General features: G+C 45.6%; 1 protein-coding gene and 1 pseudogene across 1 annotated transcript in view; both read left to right on the forward strand.

Annotated features, from left to right (window-relative positions):
- The window catches only part of BABAM2 (BRISC and BRCA1 A complex member 2), a 398,928-nt gene that overhangs the window by 14,287 nt on the left and 363,371 nt on the right, over window positions 1–21,270 (forward strand). The gene's annotated exons all lie outside the window — the stretch shown is intronic.
- LOC129400321 (U2 spliceosomal RNA) lies at window positions 15,763–15,878 on the forward strand (annotated as a pseudogene).

Consider the following 21,270-nt stretch of genomic DNA (forward strand, 5'->3'; position numbering starts at 1 on the left):
AAGAATCTGAAGTTCTTTGAGCAGCCGTAGACTTGCCAGTCGTCGGCCTTAACTGCGGTCTGGCCGCTGGCAGCCAGGCCATATTGGTCATCAGATTCCTCATCTGGGCTGGTTCTACCCCATGTTAACTGTTCAAATGCTAGATTGTTACTGTGATGCGTAGGACAGGTTCTCCTCATCCATCTTGGTCTAATTCTTAAAAATTGTCTTGCTGAAGAAAAAAAAAATAAGGATCAAACCAGGGGTGTGACTGCAGTCACATGTGGGTAAGGGCCTTCCCTCACCCCACCCCACCCCACCCCTGGATTCTCTTCTCTGGTCTGTATCATTTTCAGAGTCTGAACTCACCTTTTAAATTTTTACATTGATTTTTTTTTTTTTTTGAGGGGAGGGTGGTCATATCTGGTGGTGCTCAGGCCTTACTCCTACTTTCGTGCTCAGGGATCATTCCTGATGGTACTCGGGGTACCATATGTGATGGCAGGGATTGAACTGGGGTGGGCTGCTTGCAAGGCAAGCACTTAACCCTTTATGCTATGACGCCTGCCCTGACTCTTAACTCTTGTTTTCTTTCTTTTTTTGTGTGTGTATACCTGTGTTTTCTTCTTTTTTAATGAATCACTGTGAGATACATTGTTACAGACTTACAAACTTTCATGTGCTTATGTTTCAGTCATGCAAGTCATGCAATGATCGAGTACCAGTCCCTCCACCAGTGTCCATTAACTCTCGTCTTCATGTTATCATTTCACTGCACTGTGATGGAAGGCGGCTGTTCGGGTCAGGTGGGCACTTGAGAATCAGGGACTTGGTAGAGGATGAGCCACCGTGTTTGTGACCCAGCAAGCCGAGCAAGGTAGATGCTAGATTATGTATCGCACAAGTCAGAAATCATAGTCCAGAAGGACAGAACAGCCAGAAACATCTGTTTTTTGGGTAATTTTCTGTCATTGCTCATTGCTTTTTAGCAATCCTTGGAGGCCAGAAAAACAGACCTGTGTGGATGACTTAGACACTGTGGAAATAATAATTGGTCATAATAACAGAAAAGATTGAAAAATGAATGGCATAGAGATGTTGCTTAAAAACAGTCAGATCAGTTTTCAGCAGAGGTGTGTGTGTGTGGGTGTGGGTGGGTGTGTGTGGTGGGGGGTTGGGGCCCCGGGGCCCATGCTGGTGACCCTCAGACAGCCAGGTTCAGTGGAAGCGCCCGGGGATGCGGTGGCTCCCAGTCGCTGCAGTGCCCAGGAGCATACCCGGAGATGCTTGGGGCCCTCCAGTTCTGCGTCCGCTGGTGCTCGGGGGGCCAGAGTCCTCCTGAGGTTGGTCACATGCAAGGCCTCTGTCTCTTTTTTTGAACCGTCGAAAGATTGAATGTAGATCATCGGGCAGAGACGTGCTGACGGTCTCTGTGGTCAGGAGCCTGCCCGGGAAGCCTCTTCCGGTGGCATAGAGGGCAGTGGGCAGCCCTCTGGGTGCTGCTGGGAGCTGGTGCGGGCTGGGCTGTGAGGGGCAGGGATGTCACGGGGCAGTATCTTGGCTGATGAGCAGGTCTCAGACTGGGAGTCCTTGGACTGAGCCCTGAGCCCAGGAATTACTACTTGGGTTTTCTCTCTCTCTGTCTCTCTGTCTCTCTCTTTACCAGAAGAAATAGAAGTTCCTTCTCATGCCCCTTCCTTCCTTCCTTCCTTCCTTCCTTCCTTCCTTCCTTCCTTCCTTCCTTTTCTTTCTTTTTTTTTTTTTTTTTTTTGCTTTTTGGGTCACACCTGGCGATGCACAAGGGTCATTCCTGGCTCTGCACTCAGGAATTACCCCTGGCGGTGCTCAGGGGACCATATGGGATGCTGGGAATCGAACCCGGGTCGGCCGCGTGCAAGGCAAACGCCCTACCCGCTGTGCTATCACTCCAGCCCCCCTTCCTTCCTTTTCTTTCTTTTCTTTCTTTCATCACACCTAGCAATGCACAGAGGTTACTCTTGACTCTGCACTCAGGAATTACTCCTGGCAGTGCTCAGGGGGACCATATGGGATGCTGGGAATCGAACCCAGGTTGGCCTTGTGCAAGGCAAACGCCCTCCCCCCAGTGCTATTGCTCCACCCCCTCTTGCTCTTCCCATCATTTAGATCTTTAACCTTATCAGCTGCTCATCTAGCCTTATTCCAATGATCATAGCACAGCATAGTCATAAAAATAATGTTAAATGGGTTCATGGTTTTTTGGGCTCTTAAAATGCTGACACCTATTTTGTATTTTGTGCTTAGGATTTGGGGACACAAGTTAAAGTGGTGTGACTTAGCCTCGACCCAGTGAATTCTGAAATCACGGGCTGTGGGGACTTGTGTTGGCACCGACGCCCGTCTCCCCAGACAGCAGGGCAAGTGCTCGGCTGCCGGGAAAAGCACCTGGGGCCTTGTGGTCACTGCCTTGCAGTGACTTTGTCAGGGTGACTTCAGGTTGGCACAGGGGAATTGTTGAGGGAGGCAGGGAGTCTCAGTGGCAAGGAAAGGGGCTCGAAGATTCATTGTATCTATTCCTAGCTCCGCTCTTCATTGTTCAAGGAAACAAAAACTCTCCCCTACTGTTACCTGTGAAATCTTGCAAAGTCCTTTAAGATTGGAGGCTAAGCGGGGGCTCCTTGAATGCATGTTAATAGGCACATCCATTTGTTTCAGGCCCGTAATTAACTCTTCTTCGGAGTCACTTCGTGGCAAAGGACTCTTAAGGTCTGTGTCGAAATGCCATCTTTTGAGCGTCCCTGTTGCTTGAGTAATCCTGCTCTTTGGTGCCATGTTTTTAAGACATAATTCCATAACCTTCTTTTCCAGGGACAGATTTCCTTGAGTAATTTGGTTATCTTTCTAATGGCATGTTATGAAAGTTGTTTTCCCCGTTGACCTTGCTGCTTTTGACTCTGAAAAATGACTTCTTTTTTTTCTTTCTTTCCCTTAAAAGGTTTATTTATTTTTATCTTGGCCAACTTATTGATGAGAGATCTAGTGGAAGTTTGGAGAACATTTTGTTGTCCCACAGTTACAAAGGCTTAATGCCATCAAGAGAATTTTTTTTTTTTAATTTTAAGATGACTTTCATTTAAAGAGACATTACAGGGCCTGGCAGGGGAGGACCGTAAGCTGGACACTTGCCTTGCACGAAGCCGAGCTGGGGTTAGTTCATATAGGCACTATATGAACTCTATGAACTATAAGGCTCTCCAGATCATTCCTTGAGTATTACCAGGAGTGATCTCTGAGCACAGACCCAGGAGTAAGCCCTGAGCAAAGCCAGAGTGGCACCAAAACCTAAATAAATAGCTAAATAAGCACAAAACATTTTTGAGGTTTAGTAAATTGTTAGCGTGGAGGTTCAGTTTGGGCCTTTAGACATGCTCTTTTAATTGGGACAAAATACTCATGACATAAATGGATTGTTTCCACCATTGCTTTTTTTGGGGGAGGGCTCAAGCCCAACTGTGTTCTGGGCTTACTCCTGGCTCAGTGCTCAGGAGTCATCCCTAGTGATGCTCTAGGGACTTCAGGCCGTGCAGGGGACGTAAGGGCAAGGGCCCTGCCAGAAGATTTTTAACACGGCTCGGCACATACCGCCCTTAGCTTACACTTGATTGTGATTTAATCACAACACATTGCAGTGTTGGGGTCAGCGAGACCCTGCAGGAGCGAGACTCCAAACCTCTTAAGTGGCAGTTCCTCATCCCTCCCTTCCTTCTCCTCCCAGCTCCTAACATTTTGTTTCCCGTCTGTGAGTGTGACACCTTTAGGTGCCTTATGTCAGTGAAATCAGCCATCCCATGAGAGCGGCCTGGTTACCTGGGTCGTGTTCTGCAGGGTTTTGTGGTGTTGGGCTTGCACCGGGGGCGTCACACGGACAAAGCAAGTGCGCGCTGCCTAGCTGCCCCCTGGCTCCTGGCCCCACGGTCAATCACAGTCAACTGCTGCCACAGGACATATGGAAATTTGCTTTTGACTAATTTACTGGTTTGATCACAGCCCTTCTAAAGGGTATGAAGTAGTATCTCTGTGTGTGTGTGTGTGTGTGTGTGTCGGGGAAGTTTGGACCACATCACAGCTCTGGCAAGGCCGGTTTTTCTGTTCCGCCTTCTCTCAAACCACTGGAGCTGGGGCTGAAGTTGATGGCGCGGCAGGAACAGCGTTTGCCTTGCGGTCAGCTGGCCCATGCTTGATCCCCAGCAAGCACCACGCGGGCCTGCCGGGAGTGGTCCCCGAACACAAAGACCGGAGTAAGCTCTGAGCCCCACCAGGGGTGGCCCGGAAACAAAGCAAGAAACAAAAGGCAGGAGAACCCTGCCCTGAAATCCAGCCAGGACTCTCTCACCCCAGAGCGCGTATCGATGTGTCTCCTGCCCAGAGGTGAAGCCTTTCAGTTAAGGATTAGTGACCCATATTTACTCGGGCCGAGATTATTCATTATTACCATACTAGCGATCAAGCACGCTGACGTGGGTTTCCTGCAGCAGCTCTAGATTCCGAAGTGAAGACAGTAGTATAATAACGTCTCATTTATAATGCCGTTCCGGTACAAATGCTTTGAAAGATATCATCACACTTAATCCAGGTAATAAACCCTTCAGGTAGGTGAGGTCAGCGTGACTCTGGAGAGTTGAAGTGACTTGTCTGGATGGCCCTGCCAGGTTCCCTGGAAAGCAGCGTCTGTCCCTGCTGCATCATCCCCGTTGCCACCTTCAAGCTTAGATTTGTGGATTTGTTGCCCGCCTCTTCCATGCCACCGCCCTCTTCCCGGCTCTGGCCTCGGGGACTCAGCGCCCAGTGGCAGTGCAGTAAGGATAAAGGGGGGATCTGAAAAAACAAAAGCTCTGGGTTCGAGCTCAAGGCTGCAGGCGCCTGGGTTAGAAGACACACACCAGGGGAAACAAAATTATTGACTGTTGCTAATAAAGAATCCCCCCCCCCAACCCAGTTAAGAAGAAATCCTTGTTTTCTCAAAATTTTTTGTTGCTCAGAAAAGTGTACTCTTCAGTGAATAAATAGTTTGTTGCTGTAGTGGAGACGGCTGCCTGACTCGGGCTAGAGTGCTCTGTTCCCTGGTACTTGGCTGCTCAATGTGGAGGTCAGGGCTAGATTCCTACCCCTCTCTAGCTAATGTTACGGATTTTCTTTTTTTTTCTTTTTTTTTTGGGGGGGGGGGATGGATGGGAATTTGGACCATACCTGGTGGTGATCAGGGTTTATGCGGTTTATGCCTGGCTCTGCACTCAGAAGTCATTCTTGGTAGTGCTTGGGGCCCTTACGCAGTGCTGGGTAATCCATGTATAAGGCAAGTGCTTAAGCTCTGTACTCTCTCTCTGGCTTCTTTCTTTGGCGGTGGGGACAGGCAGGGGGGAGAGGGGGGGTCTTCCCGGGATGCTCAGAAGCCCTGGTGGCTTCCCTCAGCAGTTCTTGACCAATAGTGCTGGTGTTTCGGTCCCCAGTGCCGGAGCTTCCCCAGGCCCCAGCCAGCACCTCAGCCCCTGCACGCTCTCTCGGACCCTTGATTGTTTTACTTAAAGAAAAGCTTTGGCTGGGAAAGCAAGGAATCACTGGTATGGTATGTTGTTGGAGTTCTCCCTGGCATAGACCCTTGGCCACTAGAGGTCACCGGGCCCGGTGGGACGCCCCAGATCCTGACTTCTCTGGGAACCAGGCTGTTGCTGGGGAAACCTGGTATGTTCATGGAATAACATAGATGAATTGGCCTCGTTCTGGCCAGTGGCTGATGCCTGCGCTGTGGGAAGCAGATATCTTGGGTGTGGGCATGCTTCAGCCTCGCCTCTGCCTTAGACCCTCAAGGACAGTGCTCCGGCAGCTTCTCTCTAGCCATGACAGCCCCGCCTGTTTGTTAGCGCACCGGGCACGTTCTTTCAGCCTCTGTTTTAACCCCTGTTCTGTCCAGTAAACTTTGTCCAATGACTACAGGTGGTTCTGTCCGGGCTGTGCTACGTGAGCGACCTTTGAGCATCCTTGCCCTAGGTGTGAGCTGGATGCAAGAGATGGTCTCCGCACTCCCGAGGTTTCTGAAGCTCCTAGATGGCTGTCCCAGCCACCCACACTTGTGAAAGATCTTCTGGTGTGAACACTGAGAAGCTTCACGATTTGTGTAGAATTCAGATAGAAATTTGTCTTATCAAGAGTAGTTGAGACTAAAACTAAGTATCAGGAATAGCTCGGTATTAGAAATTACTCAGAAAAACCTGTCTAAATCAGCAAGATTTTCTTGGTTGTAAGTTCCTTTAAGTGGGCTGTATTTCAGTGTAAATAGTTTTATGAGAGTTTATACTTGTTTTCAAATAAAGACTGGGAGGGGGAAGAATACAATTCACAATTGGAGGGCAAAATTTAAACACGATATTAAGTTCGTCCCTGATAACATTCTTTTTTTTTTTTTTCTTTTTGGGTCACACCTGGCATTGCACAGGGGTTACTCCTGGCTCATGCACTCAGGAATTACTTCTGGCGGTGCTAGGGGGACCAAATGGAATGCTGGGAATCAAACCCGGGTCAGCCGCGTGCAAGGCAAACGCCCTACCTGCTGTGCTATCGCTCCAGCCTCCCTGGTAACATTCTTAAGTGTTGAACTTAAGTGTTACAAGCATTAAATTCTCAGGCTCTCACTTTATATTGTTTCCCCTCCTTCATCCTTGACCTTATTTAAGAATTAGAAACTTAACATTGCAAAACTTAGCTAAAAGTATCTAGTGTTTGGGATTATAGACTAATTTCTTATAGTATGGTACTGTGCATTTTAATTTTTCTTAAGTATATCATTTGTCATATCAGTCTAATTGAAATATCTTTTAGATTTGTCATAGGCCTTTTACTGTGAACATATTTAGTATACCCACTTTTGTATGTATTGAAATACGGAATCAGCCAGTGTGTGAGCCGGAGGGAACTGAAACAGTTCAGATGAAGAACTGAGGTAGATTGGTACATCGTGGAGGTCGCAAGTGTTCTTGAGCTTAGCCCCTTAGCTGCGGAGGCCTGGGATTGAAAACTGGGTTCTATTATTTCTCAGATTCTGGAGATCAAGATTGCTTATTTATGGATTGTGCCAGCAATCATGTTGCAGGATTGGGTGACCCCTCCAAACTGGATCATCAAATGAGTTATTAATAGCTTCTTAGAAGGAATGAATCCAAGAATATGTTGGAGCTACATCTGGATGCAAATGAGGTTGCGTTACGGATTCTGAGCTGAAAGTCATATTTGGATGATAAATTTTAGGCAGTGAACTGTATTGATATTACTGTCAACTTAGCAGCGATACACAAAGAACATTTGGAAAGGAATAAATTATTAGTGCTTGTTATTGTAGTGGAAAAACCAAGGTGAATGGGGAGATTGGGGAACATCAGATATGAGCAGTTTATCTTCACATCCAAGGACTTCAGCTTTTAACTGCATCTTCAGAGAAGTGTTTCTCCACTGCCTGTGGTGACACACCAGAGTTGAAACAGATGGCCAGTATGGGGCTAGAGTGCATGCTTGGAGACCTTGCCTGCTGGGTCACGCATGTCCCTTAACAGTAAGGACAGCAATACAGCAGAAGCAGAAAAAAGGGGCCGGAAGCTAATTCCGTGGCCAGGGACAGGTCTGGGACTCGGGTTTGAGCCCTGGCACCAGTGGTGCCCACAGGCATTGCTGGATGTAGTCCCGGAGGGTCCTGAAATCTGCTTGGCTGAGCAGCCCTGCCGTGGCCCGTCTGGCCCAGGGCTGCATATGGCTGGGAGGGCCCCAGCTCCTGAGCACTGCTTGGGGGCCTCCCTCTCTCTCCATCCCCACCCCCCAAAAAAAAAACAAATAGGAAACAAATAATCTGTTTCCAACTGAGACTAGTAAAATGAAATAAAAGACATGAAATATAAGCCTGGTTATTTACAAGTATTCTTTTATTTATTTTAAATAAATTTGTTTTGGGCTGGAGCGATAGCCCAGCGGTTGGGCTTTCACCTTTCACACGGCCGACCCGTGTTCTATTCCTCCACCCCTCTCGGAGAGGCTGGCAAGCTACTGAGAGTATCGCGCCCGCACGGGCAGAGCCTGGCAAGCTACCCGTATTGGGTATGCCAAAAACAGTAACAATAAGTCTCTCAGTGAGAGATGTTACTGGTGCCCGCTCGAGCAAATCGATGAGCAACGGGATGACAGTGACAGTGAATTTTGTTTTATTTTTATAAAGTTGTTTATAATAATTTATTCCATTTAATATTCAAACACCAATCCCACCACCATTGCACCTTACCACCACATTAAGAGCAAAGTGTGTGAAGATTGTTGTATTTCATCCTGGAGCCATTTAAGCCCTTGTCTAAGAGATTACAAGCATGTATGTTAAACCCAAACAAATGTGTGCTACTCTTGGTACATCAGTGGGCCAGAGTTTGAGAGGTTACTCCAGGATTTCCAAAATTTAGAATATGATTATAGAGCAGACTGACTCATGGGTAAAGCCTATGTCTCTTCTTGGCCGTTGAGATTATATGGTGCCAGGGGCAGTTTGTGGGTGTGACTGCCCAGCTACTGGGAAACTAGGGTGCTGGGGGGAGGAAGCCAAGTTGGGCTCCGAGCAAGCTTGGAGATCTCAGTCACGGATCTCACATACCTGTTTTTTTTCTGCAGGATCTCCTGTCGGTGAGGCTCGTCTGAGCCTGTGGAGAGCGGCCTTGAGCATGGCTGCGGTTGAGTTTGGGAGGTTTTGGCTGCCTGGGTTCTGCTGGGGCAGGGAGGGAAACTCAACCCACCCACCTCTGACAACTATTCTTTTAAATTGTTATAAAAGTCTCTGAATTTTGTCCATGGTAAACAACTCCGTACATTAATTATGGTGTCTAAATAACCGAAGGAAAAAGTTCCTGAATTCTTACTTTTCATTTGTGTGCTTTTTTCCTCAAGGATCAGTAACGTTAGATTTCCCACTGTCTGTGGACCTGTTTTGAGTGTGCTGGAAGGCTGTAAGCATTGCATACCAGTGCTTAGCCTTCTTAGAATTCTCTCTCGGAGATGGGGCAGTGCTCCATTAGTCACAATCATTCCCGATGGGTGGATCTGCTACACTAATAGTGGATATGATATGCTAATTTTCTTTTCCTTTTGACGTGAGATAGAGCAAAGATAGTAGGTATTCTCTCAGAATTGCTAAAAATTTTCATTAGTTGGGTTGGAAAAAACGGAGAGCATAATCATTTGCCTTCTTTGTTCTGTCCATATTAAAGAAACCTGGTATTTGAGAAAGGAGAGAATGTTTTGTAATGCAGTTCTGTGTTTGTCTCTGGTGGTGCTCAGGGAGCCGTGCGGTGCCAGGGATCGGACCCGGCCTTCTCGCATGCCAAGCGTTGCTCAGCCCCTTATGTTCTCTCTTCAGCCCTGCAATGCAGTTCTTTAAAAAAAGAGACATTTCTTTATTCCTGCACAGTTTTAAAGATCAGACAATCTTGTTTGCTTGTTAAAGCTATATATGGACCCATATTTTCTAAGCTGGAACATTTTAACGCCATGTCACTGACTTGGGTGACATTTCAGCTTTTCTCTGATTGTAACTGGTGAAGATTTTTGATGACGGCGTTAGGCACAGTCAGTCAATCCTTATTGAAATATTGTCATTTGCTCTTTCAAGCTTCATAGCAAATCCATTTCTGAAAGAGCGAGGCGGGGCGGGGGAGGGGGGAGGGGTGGTGCCTGGTGTCCGGAGTTAGAGTTCAGTTGTGTTTCCCTTTAGGCTGAAGTGATAGAATTGCAGGGCTGGAAGCCGCGAGACATTAGTGACCGCGTGTGCCTGGGAGCCCTCATGGTCCCCTGTGATGTCCTTGTCGAGGCTGCCCCGAGGTTTCCGAGTGCCCAGGAAACTCCCAGTCCTCCAGGGCTTCTCTCTGGTGTTGACACTGGGAAAAAGTACTTTCCTGCCTTGATCCTGTCCCTCAGCACCATAGAGAATGAGCTTCGCTAGTCCTCCGCGTGACAGCCCTTTAGGAGAGTGGTTTGCTTTTTGGATTGTACCTGGCGATGCACAGGGTTTACTCCTGGCTCTGCACTGAGGAATTACTCCTGGCAGTGCTCGGGGGACCATATGGGATGCTGGGAATCGAACCCGGTTTGACTGTGTGCAAGGCAAACAAACACCCTACCTGCTGTGCTGTTGCTCCAGCCTCCAGGAGAGTGGTTTTTGTTCTTCAGCATCGCCAGGTTGGCCCCCATGCTAGGACCCTTCTCAAGGGGGGTGGCCACTACGCGGCCAGCAATTTCTTCCCCTCTTCATATCTCACTGTGAGTGTACAAAGACATCCTGACTCTAGTCACCTAGCCACACTGCCACACAAGAAACGCATCCAGACAGTAAAAGTCACACTGTGAAGCGACGCAGAGCCCCACCAACCTCAGTGAGTGCATGCTGGCCCTGGTGACTACAAGCAGAAACGACAGAATGAAGAAACCTGCTAGGCGAAATGAAAAATGCACCAGAGCAGTAAACAGCTGCTGACCAGTGTCAGTGAACTCCAAGATGGTATGCAGAAAACCTTCTGATAGGGGATGACAGCTGAGATGCTTCCTGTTTTCCTCTTCTGCAGATTCACAGATACCCTGCAGATACACAGATATCCTGCTGGGGGTGGCCAGTGCCTGTGGCACGGGCTTGGTGGCTTCCCTGTTCTTACTGACCGCTGCTGGCCAGTCAGTCACTCTCTGCACTTTGAATGTAACACCTCAGCCAGATGATGTGTTGCAGGAATGCTTTGATCACTGTGGTGTAGAGAACCATTATCTTCCGTCTTCCTGGAAGCTGTAATCCCTGACGGGCAGGGGTGGGGGATGGGAGTATTAGTGCTGTGAAAAATTAGTCTAGCTTTTGACCCTTTGGTGTATGTGAAGTTATCTGTGAGATTCAATTTACATTTAAAATAGGAAATAGAGATGAATGAAAAAATACCACTGTATTTTAGAATATTGTTACATAAAATTTTGTTTTATTATGTGCACATATATAAAAAAATAAAAAAATGTACGTACATGCACTCAGCACATAGATGGATACCAAGAGGTGGTATAAAATGGTGATGTATAACTGTTTTCCTCGTATATCGAATCGAATATTGAATTCGATATTCCCAAAACAGTAACAACAATGGGCCTCATCTGTCTGACACTGAAAGAACCCCCAATATGTCAGTGTTAAGAAGGATGAATTAGGAGATGCTGATAAAATCTCAAGGACGAACTAGACTGCTAAAACGAAGAAAGACTAAAATGACTGTACTTTCAATGCACGTACACTGGCATCAGAAGCATCCATTGAGGACCTGATGGTGCAAGCGCCGAAGATCAAGTACGACATCATTGGTGTGACCGAACGAGAAGGCATCGATTACATCATGCTATTTTCGACTCTGGAGAAGAACTGTTCCTCGAAACATGTGACAACAGAGGCGTCTGTGGCATCGGTGTCCTTGTCAACACGATCTTGGCCGTGAGCATTGATTCATTCGAATTCCTAACAACCTGAATTGTGCGATTATGCTTGAATATATATGGCTCAGTGCCAGCAGTTTCTATCTTCGTTGTCCATGCACCAACATCCAACTACGATAAAGAAGAAATTGAGGAGTTCTACATGGAGCTGGAGAAGTTCTTTAAAGAAGACAACACCTTCTACAAGATCATTGTCGGTGATTTTAATGCTAAGATAGGACCGAGAAGGTCGCCCGAAGAACTCCACATTGGGACCCATGGCCTAGAATGGAATGAACAGGGTGAGAGACTGTCTGAGTTCATCATGTCGACCAAGACCATCCATGGTTACTCACAGTTCCAGAAGGATGAATCTAAACATTGAACATGGGAGTCTCCTGGTGGACAGTTCCACAACGAATTTGACCACATCATATTCAATCGAAGGTTTTGCCTGGCCGATGTCCCTGTTGTCCCAAAATTCCAAAAGGGATCGGACCACCATCTCCTTTGTGCAAAATTCTACTTCACAAGAGCAGGCAGAAAGGTCTGCAAAGTTTAAGTTTAAGAAGAGAACTCCCAGAATGACCACCAACTGGGAACTCTTCGTCACTGTTGCGGCAACATGGGGAGATGCCGTCGTTGACAACATAGACGAAGAATACGATCGACTGGTTGGGCACCTCCATGACTGCTCGAAGAAGTGGGAAAGCCACAAACAGACGCCTGTCTTCGGAAACTCTTTTTTTCTTTTTTTTTGCTTTTTTTGGTTCACACCCGGTGATGCACAGGGGTCACTCCTGGTTCTACACTCAGGAATTACTCGTGGCGGTGCTCAGGGGACCATATGGGATGCTGGGATTTGAACCCGGGTCGGCCGCGTGCAAGGCAAATGCCCTACCCGCTGTGCTATCGCTCCAGCCCCTTCGGAAGCTCTTGAGCTCATTCGCCAATGTGGTTTGGCACAAGCCTCAGGTAACCACAAGCTTATGTCCAAGATTGCAAAGCTATGCAGAAAAGTGATAAAGGAAGACCTCAAAGAGAGAAGAGCAGCAGTGTTGGCCAATGCGGCAGAAGCTGGGAAAAGTATTCACAACGCTCACCTGTCCTTCGCCAACTACAAGACCAAGATGACTGCCCTCCAACGTCCTGATGGATATATCACATCTTCCAGAAGGGCAATGGAGAGGATTATTCATGACTTCTACTCAGATCTCTTTGACAGCCATGTTCACCTGCCCACATACCAAATTCTGCAGGATGGATATGTCGTTCCCAGTGTCCTCCCCTCTGAAATCCGACACGCCATTTCATCAGTAAAGATGCATACAGCACCTGGTCCAGACAAGGTCAGACCCGAACACCTGAAGAATCTGCTCCCAGTACTCGTCAATACACTGGCTCGGCTCTTCAAACGCTACCTGTTCGTATGCAAGGTTCCGTCCCAGTGGAAAACCAGCAGGACTGTTCTGTTGTGCAAGAAGGGAGACATCCACGACATCGGCAACTATCGCCCAATCTGCCTGTTGTCCGTCATCTACAAGTTGTTCACTCGAGTTATCCTGAATAGAATAGGCAGAACACTAGACGAAGGACAACCATGTGAGCAAGCTGGGTTCCGAGAAGGATTCAGCATGATCGACCATAAGCACACAGTGACCAAGCTCATTGAAGTTTCGTGAGGATTCAAGATGCCGCTCTGTCTAATGTTCATCGATTTAAAGAAGGCCTTCGATCCTGTTGAGACTGAAGTGGTCATCGAAGCCCTGGCCAAACAGGGCATTCAAACTCAGTATATTAAGATCCTCCGAGAGCTGTATTACGGATTCACCACCAGGATCTCCCCATTCTACAAGGAAGTGATCATTGACGTAAAGAGAGGGGTTCGGCAGGGTGATACCATTTCACCGAAACTCTTCATGCCACCCTCGAGAACGTCATGTGACAACTGGAATGGGAAGGAATGGGAGTGAAGATAGACGGTCGGCAACTATACCACCTCTGCTTCACTGATGACATCGTTCTGATAACACCAAACATTAGCCGAGCAGCACAAATGCTGGCTGACTTCGACCGCAAGTGTGGAAAGGTCGGACTGCAGCTGAATCTCAGCAAAACAATGTTCATAAAAAACAAACTAGTCTCTGATGTTCCGTTTGCTCTCAACAGAATGAACATCTCCGAATGCAGCAGCTATGTGTACCTGGGTCAAGAATTCAACATGTGGAACTATTTGGCGCCAGAACTGCGCAGGAGGAAGAGAGCAGCGTGGAACGCCTTCAAGAGTGTCAAAGAAGTGGGTAAGAGGACAAAGAACCTCTGGCTCTGGGCACATCTTTTTGACTCCACGGTTCTTCCTGCACTAACATATGTCTCAGAGGCCTGGACCCTACGCAAACAGGATGAGAATGCTACTTGGGTATCCCAAAGAGGAATCGAAAAAGCTATGCTTGAAAGCTATGTTTCACTCAAGTGAGAGAAGGAATCCAGAGTTCTGACCTCTGTCAACGGTCAAGAATCAGGGATGCTGTCTTGTTTGCCAAGGCATCAAAAATCAGATGGGCTGGACACATAATGTGATTCAGAGACGACTGCTGGACTAGAGCTGTTACCGACTGGATTCCACGTGGCCGCCCACCAACGAGGTGGTCAGACTTTTTTGTCAAAACCCTGAATGAATGTTTTGTGGCTCTTCGTGTTCCTGGAGTGAGCAGATACCATTGGACTACACTAGCACTCGACAGTTACTGGCACCTTCTCGAGCAAATCGAAGATCAATGGAATGACAAGTGATACAAGTGATTACTTGTATATAAAAAGATGTAGAAACCTCTGGTTTTGACTAGAAGTTCCACTCTTCGTTTTCCTTTCGTGCTCTTTCTAGTCTTGTTCAGCTCACTTAGCTGTCTCATTTTGATATTCTCTTTGTTCCCCGGTGCCACCTGGGTGGGGGGTGCATTAGGATTACCTTCTTTCAGACCTAGGAGAATTCTTTTCGTTGCTCTGATTCAGTCTCTTCATGGCTGGACCTCCTTTAGAATGTTTGTGATGAAGGCATCACAGTCTGGGCGGTCTGTGAAGTGTTTCTTTTTAAAATCTGAAAATTGCTGTCCCAGCAAGTCCAGGGGTTTCATGAAAGCACTGTTTGAGGTGGAGTGCCCTTCGGATTTTTGGCACAGGTGCTAGAATTGTCAGTCCAGGACGTTCATGTAATTCCTGCTCACTTTTGGCGGGTTCTGTCCCCTCCAGCTCCTCTTGTTCCCTGTCCTGCTTCCAGAATGCTCGGCCGCCTCACCTCAGCGTGCCTTCAGTGTGCTGCCCGATAGGAAGGGCCTGGGGATTGGCACATCTGGTCCTATTGTGTGCCGCGTGGCAGACTGTGTCACCTGCGTTTTGCCCCTGTATGAGGGGCATTTGAAGGTAAATATTTTTCCTTTTCTCACACCCGACACCAGAGAGCTCTCTTGCCTAACATTGTCCTAAGGATGTTTTATTTATTTATTTATTTATTTATTTATTTATATTTTTTAATTTTTTTGCTTTTTGGGTGACACCCGGCTATGCACAGGGATTATTCGTGGCTCTGCACTCAGGAATTAACCCCTGGCGGTGCTCGGGGGATCATATGGGATGCTGGGAATCGAACCCAGGTCTACCGCGTGCAAGGCAAACACCCTACCCGCGGTGCTATTGCTCCAGCCCCTATTTATTTTTATTTATTTATTATTATTATTATTTTTTTGCCACACTGGGTGGTGCTCAGGGATCACTCCTGGCGGTGCCTGGGGGGACTGCATGCAGTGCCCGGAATCAGGCTGGATTGGGTGGTATGCGAGCCCCGAATCCCCTGCATCTCTCTGGGCCAGACCGGCTCGTTCTCAGGCCAGTCGCGTCCCAGTGCGCCTTGCTTGGTTAGGGTGGCTAGAAGTGGTTTCTCTGCTCTTTTAGCTTCTATTGTGCTGATTTTCTTTAACCACTAATTTGGCAATTAATCATGTTAATTGCCTTGTGACTTGTATCTATTGTTGTCTTGAATTGTTATTTAAATTGTGCCTTGTTTGACTTTCTCACGTTTGATTTTTGTCTTTTGATTCCAGTTCAAGGTTCTTGAATAGAGATTCATTTCTGTGAGCAGTGACTAAATTTGTTTGGTTATTATACACTAAAATTAATTTGATCTTGAACTCCAATGATGCAAATTCATCTCTATAAAATATCTTTACATATTACATATATAAATAAAATATACACTACAGTTGTCAGTGTAAGAGAAATTAGAATATAAACTAAATCGCTTCTCGGCCTTTTGGCTAAGATCAAGTGTAGAATATAAACTAATTTCTGGGGCTGGAGCGATAGCACAGCGGGTAGGGCGTTTGCCTTGCACGCAGCCGACCCGGGTTCGATCCTCGGCATCCCATATGGCCCTCCAAGCACTGCCAGGAGTAATTCCTGAGTGCAAAGCCAGGAGTAACCCCTGAGCATCGCTGGGTGTGACCCAAAAAGCGCAAAAAAAAAAAAAGAATATAAACTAATTTGTATTATATTTTCACCTAAGCTACCTGAAAAGGAAATCTGAAAAAATATAGAGATAATAGTATGAGAAGTACACAATTGGCTTTACATTTTGGACTCTAAGACTAGTTTTCAGTTTCGTCCACAAGCTATGTGAAAGATTTTGCTGGAAACTTGTCTGACCTTACTCTGTTGCTGTAGGCTTTTTCCCTACATAATGTATGTATGATTGGTTGGTTCTTTTGGGGGAGGGGGCCTGTGGACACTAAAGCACTTTCCTTGTGTGTTGCTTTATCTCCCGAAACTGGGAGAGGTGGTTCTGTGTCCGTCTCTCTCCGTCCGACACTCTTCTCTCAGTATGATCCCCTCCAGACCCATCCCTGTAGTAGCAAATCTTGCTCCTTCACCTCTTCCCGAAGCCGAGTCGTATTCCATGGTGCGTGCACATACCATAATTCAGAAAGGAATTCTTGTATGCAGTTGACAAAGCTGATGGGACCAGGTGCTTTCCCATGGTGTCCTGTCATGGGAAGGGAAAAATGTGAGTGGAGGAACACATGTGCCCCACAGGCTGGCAACACAACACTCAATGGCAACACAAATGGCAACACAGAGTTGCCACAAATGGCAACACAAAGCTCAAAGGACTGTGATGGTGACTGAGTCCAGACAGTCCCCGATGGAAACAGTTGTTCTCAAAGAACAGTGTGCGTCAGAGTCGCTGGGTGCAAATGCAGATAGCATAAAAAATAACTAATCAAACGAACATCTTTGTTTTTTCATCTTATCTCCACCCGGATGAAGAAACCAACGCGTCCCTCTTACCAGACACCTCTTCCTTCTCCCTCTGATGAACCACTATCCTGATATTTGTAGTCAGCACCTTTCGGCTTCTCTGTAATATTTTTTTTTTATCAATATGCAAATGCCTTATCTTTTCCTAGGTTTGAACTTCATTTTTTTTTTTTTGAACTCTAAATAATTGAAATCAGTGTGTGAGATTCATCCAGATTGTGTGGAGTTGTAATTTATTTCACTGCTTGCATAATATTCCACCCTTTGGCTATAGCCTCCTTTATTTCCCTGTCCTACGGCTGTGGGACATTTAAGAGGTCGGTGTGAAATTACATTTTAATCATTCAGTTTGGGGCTGTTGCAGTTTTTGACCATTTTTGTATGTTTCTTTGAGCAGATATGCAAGGTGTTATTTTGGGAATAAAATTGCTAGATCGTAGGATATTCAGGTACTTAGCTTTAAGAAATATTGATTGTCCAGTGACTGTCCAAATGGTCATACCATTCTGCCAAAAGTGTCTGCATCCTTTTCAATGTTTGGTATTATCAAGTATTTAATGTTTTTGATGGAATTTGCACACCCAGTTCAGTGCATTGTCACTCCTGGCAGTGCTGGGAGAGTCATGCAGTGCTGGGAATTGAACCCAGGACTTTCGCCCACACCTGAGCTCCAGCTAGGTGAGCCACTTTCCTGACCTAGTATTGTTAATTTAATTTTACCTACCCTGAGGACTATCTTACAGATTTCAGTTGCTTCTCCTTAGTGATTAATTCAGTTAAGTCCTTTTTTTGGTGGGCTGGAGCTATAGCACAGAGGGTTGGGCGTTTGCCTTGCACGAGGCCGACCCGGGTTCGATTCCAACGTCCCTCTCAGAGAGCCTGGCAACCTACCAAGAGTATCTCGCCCGCACGACAGAGCCTGGCAAGGTACCTGTGGCGTGTTCGATATGACAAAAACAGTAACAAGAAGTCTCACAATGGAGATATTACTGGTGCCCGCTCGAGCAAGTCGATGAGCAGTGGGATGACAGTGACAGTGACTTTTTGGTTATTGGGATCATCTTTTACAAAGTGCTTCTTCTGACCTTTGGATTGAAATATCTTAAAAAAAAAAGATTTAGAGCCTGAATCTTTGCATGCCCCTTTATGTCTTTTAATACATGAATGTGACATCAGTGTCTGTTTCGTTTTCTCCTTAATTATAATTTTGTGCACAGAGATTGTGAACATCTTTTGTGGCATTGTTTTATGTATTTGGTGATATTAAGAGAAAAAATCTTTAAAGATTGTTTTTAGTATAAGATTGTAAGTACAGTATTGGTACTAGATTGTAAGTGTATACACAGTCAAGTAACACAGTGTGTTTTTGTTGGAGTTCTCTTTTGAACACAACCCCCCGGCTGTGTTCAGGTTTTACTCCTGGCTCTCTGCTCAGGGATCCCTCCTGGGGTGCCCAGGGGACCGTGTGTGTTGTTGATGCTCAAACCCAGGTTGGCTGCTTGCAGGTCAAGCATTTTATCCGTTGTCCTATTGCTCCGGCTCCCGTCTTGAAACTTCCTTAAACTCATGGTCCCAGTAAAGTATGCCATAGGAAGGTTTAAAAGTTTCCTACGCTGCCGATAAGACTGCCTTTCTCTATTCCTTGCCAGTATTTATTCCCTTGTTTCGTGCTCTGCTGTGTTGTCCTTTGGTATAGCGCTGAGCACAGTGGCCAGAGTGGCCTCATTCTCTGTCCCAAAGGCAGAAAGAGCATTTTGTTAATGCGTGTGATCCTCGTGTAGACGGTGCCCAGGAGGATCAGGGCCCACGAGTGCTGGGAGTGAACCGGGGCCGGCTGCATGCCAGGCCTTCATCCCTGGTAAGGGGCCGGTTCGCAATAGTTTTTCTAGAAGACTTTTTATTGTATTAAGGAAAGTCCCTTTTTGTCCTTTTTTGGGAAGAATTTTAAAATCAGGAACGGATGGTTAATTTTATCAAACTTTTATCCTGCATTAATGAGATAATCCTATCAAGTTTTTCTTGTACTGTTGACAGTGATTTCAGTGCAACAGTGGAAAAGAAGGTTGAACATTAATGTGCCAAGGATCTAACTGAAAAAGGGAATAGATCCCCTCCCCCAGCTAGCTGTCAAAACCAGTATCTGAGCTCGTCATTCCTATTGAAATCATGCAGTAATTTAAGCCATATTTTTGTTGTAGAAACACCTACAAACAATTAAAAATACTCCCGACACTAAAGAAGAGCTGCAATTTATCCTTTATAAATGGAGACATAATACAGAAACTGGGAATAACAGTTGCTACCACATAAATTGGCAAACACATTTTGGTGAAATTTTTAATTATATAGTTTTTAACATTCTGGGCTGAGTCACTTATTTTGGTACTCGTGTTTTGGAATCCTGTGCTGAGATTTCATCACTTTCTAGTAGGACTTAGAGATAGATTTTGGGCTTTAGAGATAGAGAGGATATTCTTGGTGCCTCAGGAACATTTTGTGTCATCAGGAGAGTTGCATTCTCCCAGAGGATCTAAAATTACCACCTCCTTGTAATTTTGCTTCCTTCCTTTACTGGTTTTAATTCACGAGTCTCCTTGTAGGAAGGTCTAAGGCTTGACCTTACAGGTTTTGATGTGCCATAATTTCCTTCCAGGACTGAGGGTGTTTGAAGTTTGGTGAATCAGAAAAATCTAGTGCGTTTGCAGTAGAATGCCCATTTAATAGATTAATTAATATTAATTAAATAGCAGCTACCATATCCAAATCAGTCTTATAGCTTATTGACTGCTGCCTTTCAGGCCAGAAGCGATGATGCATTTGTATCTGAGTTAGTCTGAGTGGAATTATTGATGTTAGATTTAACAGAGGAAAAAAAAACCACTAATACTGGAGAGTGGAAATGTGGAGAATATCCACCAGCAGCAATTCACTCTAATTGGAATTAATAGTTATTGAAAAGGCAGTTCCTAGTCTTTGGGCTATTTTGTTTCAGAGTCACCTGTTATTTTAGGTTGCCAAGTCTGAAGACTTCCTTCTCAGCTGATGTTAGATGATGTTGCTTGAGCGTCATTATCAAGAAAACAGGAAGCTATGTAGGAGAACATGCCAAATGGTAAATTAATAGTCAGGGGAAAGGAAACTGACGTCGGCACGGGGAAGGATCTGGGCTCATCGACTTTGTTATTTTTAAGTGATTTTTAGAATAGAAATATTTAAAAAAGTTTTTTAGCAAGGAAATATATTTATCACTAAATTAGAACCTCTGTATTTTTGTGCTGTCTTAAGAATGCTAATATCCTATCCTAAATATATTCTGTATCCTAGAATATATTTATGTAACTATTAATTCAGATTAATTTTTGGCTGTTGCTAAAGTTGAATAAAGTATGGTAAAGCTGCCAAGTTTTCCTTGTAATAGTCAAATGTCAATAATTTGAGTCAGACCTCAGTAATGGGGAACTAGGTCATTTACAGAGTGCTCACATCCAAATGAACCTTTGACTATTTGTTCAAGGGTTTGCTAAATCAATAGTGTCATCATCAGAGTCCATTTATCAAGTTTTATAAGGGCCTTACTCCTATTCACTTGATTTATAGATACTTAGTTCTGATGCTTATTGCTGATAAATCACTCTCTTCTCATTAAATCATATGTGTTAGAACACTTTTGAAAACATGTTGAGAGCTTTAATTGTTTTTATTATAGGCAGTGCAATAACATTTATTCAAAATTTCATTTGCATCTTATACTAAACCTGATGAACTTCCTTACATTATTGAGAGATGTGTAGAGGTTCTGCAAATGTGCCCTGGGTTTGGGTCCATTTCTGCCATTTATCTGTTACTGTTTATTTTTTCTGTACCTCAGTCTCCTCATCCATAAAATGGAGAGAATGGTGCAGTAGCACTTTACTCTGACGGCTAACATGGGGTCTGATAGTTAAACGAAGTTAAAGAACTTGGAATAGTGTCTGCCGCATGTAGACCCCACTGGTGTTAGCGCCTGTCAGGATTACTCACCGTGAAGCTAGAGTCATTTTAGGAAGGATTATGTTCTGGGTTAAGTTCTGCAGAAGGACTTTAAGGCTAAGTTCTTTCGAAGAGTCTTCCCTCTTCAGCATCATCAGCTTTTGCCCCAAAGCTCACAGTGCCAGACTTGAGGGTTTCAGCTTGGGTTCCATGCCTTGATACTTCTCTGACTCCTTGTGTTCAAGACACACCAGGGCAGGAGATTGAAACAGGACTTGACACCGCGGCCAGGAGACACTCTGAGGCCCGTGTGCCCTGGAAGAGATCGTATGCCTTGGTGCTGAGCGCCCCAGAGACCCTCTGGCCAGACCGATGCCAACTCTGCCATGAATATTGTGCAGTTCAGTTTATGGTTGTTAGGGAGTTGGTCAAACTTCATTTGGCTGGGCGCTTTCCACTGTGCTCTATGCAGTGATAGATGCTAGAATATTTCAGGGGCCCCAACAGTTCTTGGCACCA

Source organism: Sorex araneus, chromosome X (assembly GCF_027595985.1).
Source record: "Sorex araneus isolate mSorAra2 chromosome X, mSorAra2.pri, whole genome shotgun sequence".
In the NCBI taxonomy this organism is placed as follows: Eukaryota; Metazoa; Chordata; class Mammalia; order Eulipotyphla; family Soricidae; genus Sorex; species Sorex araneus.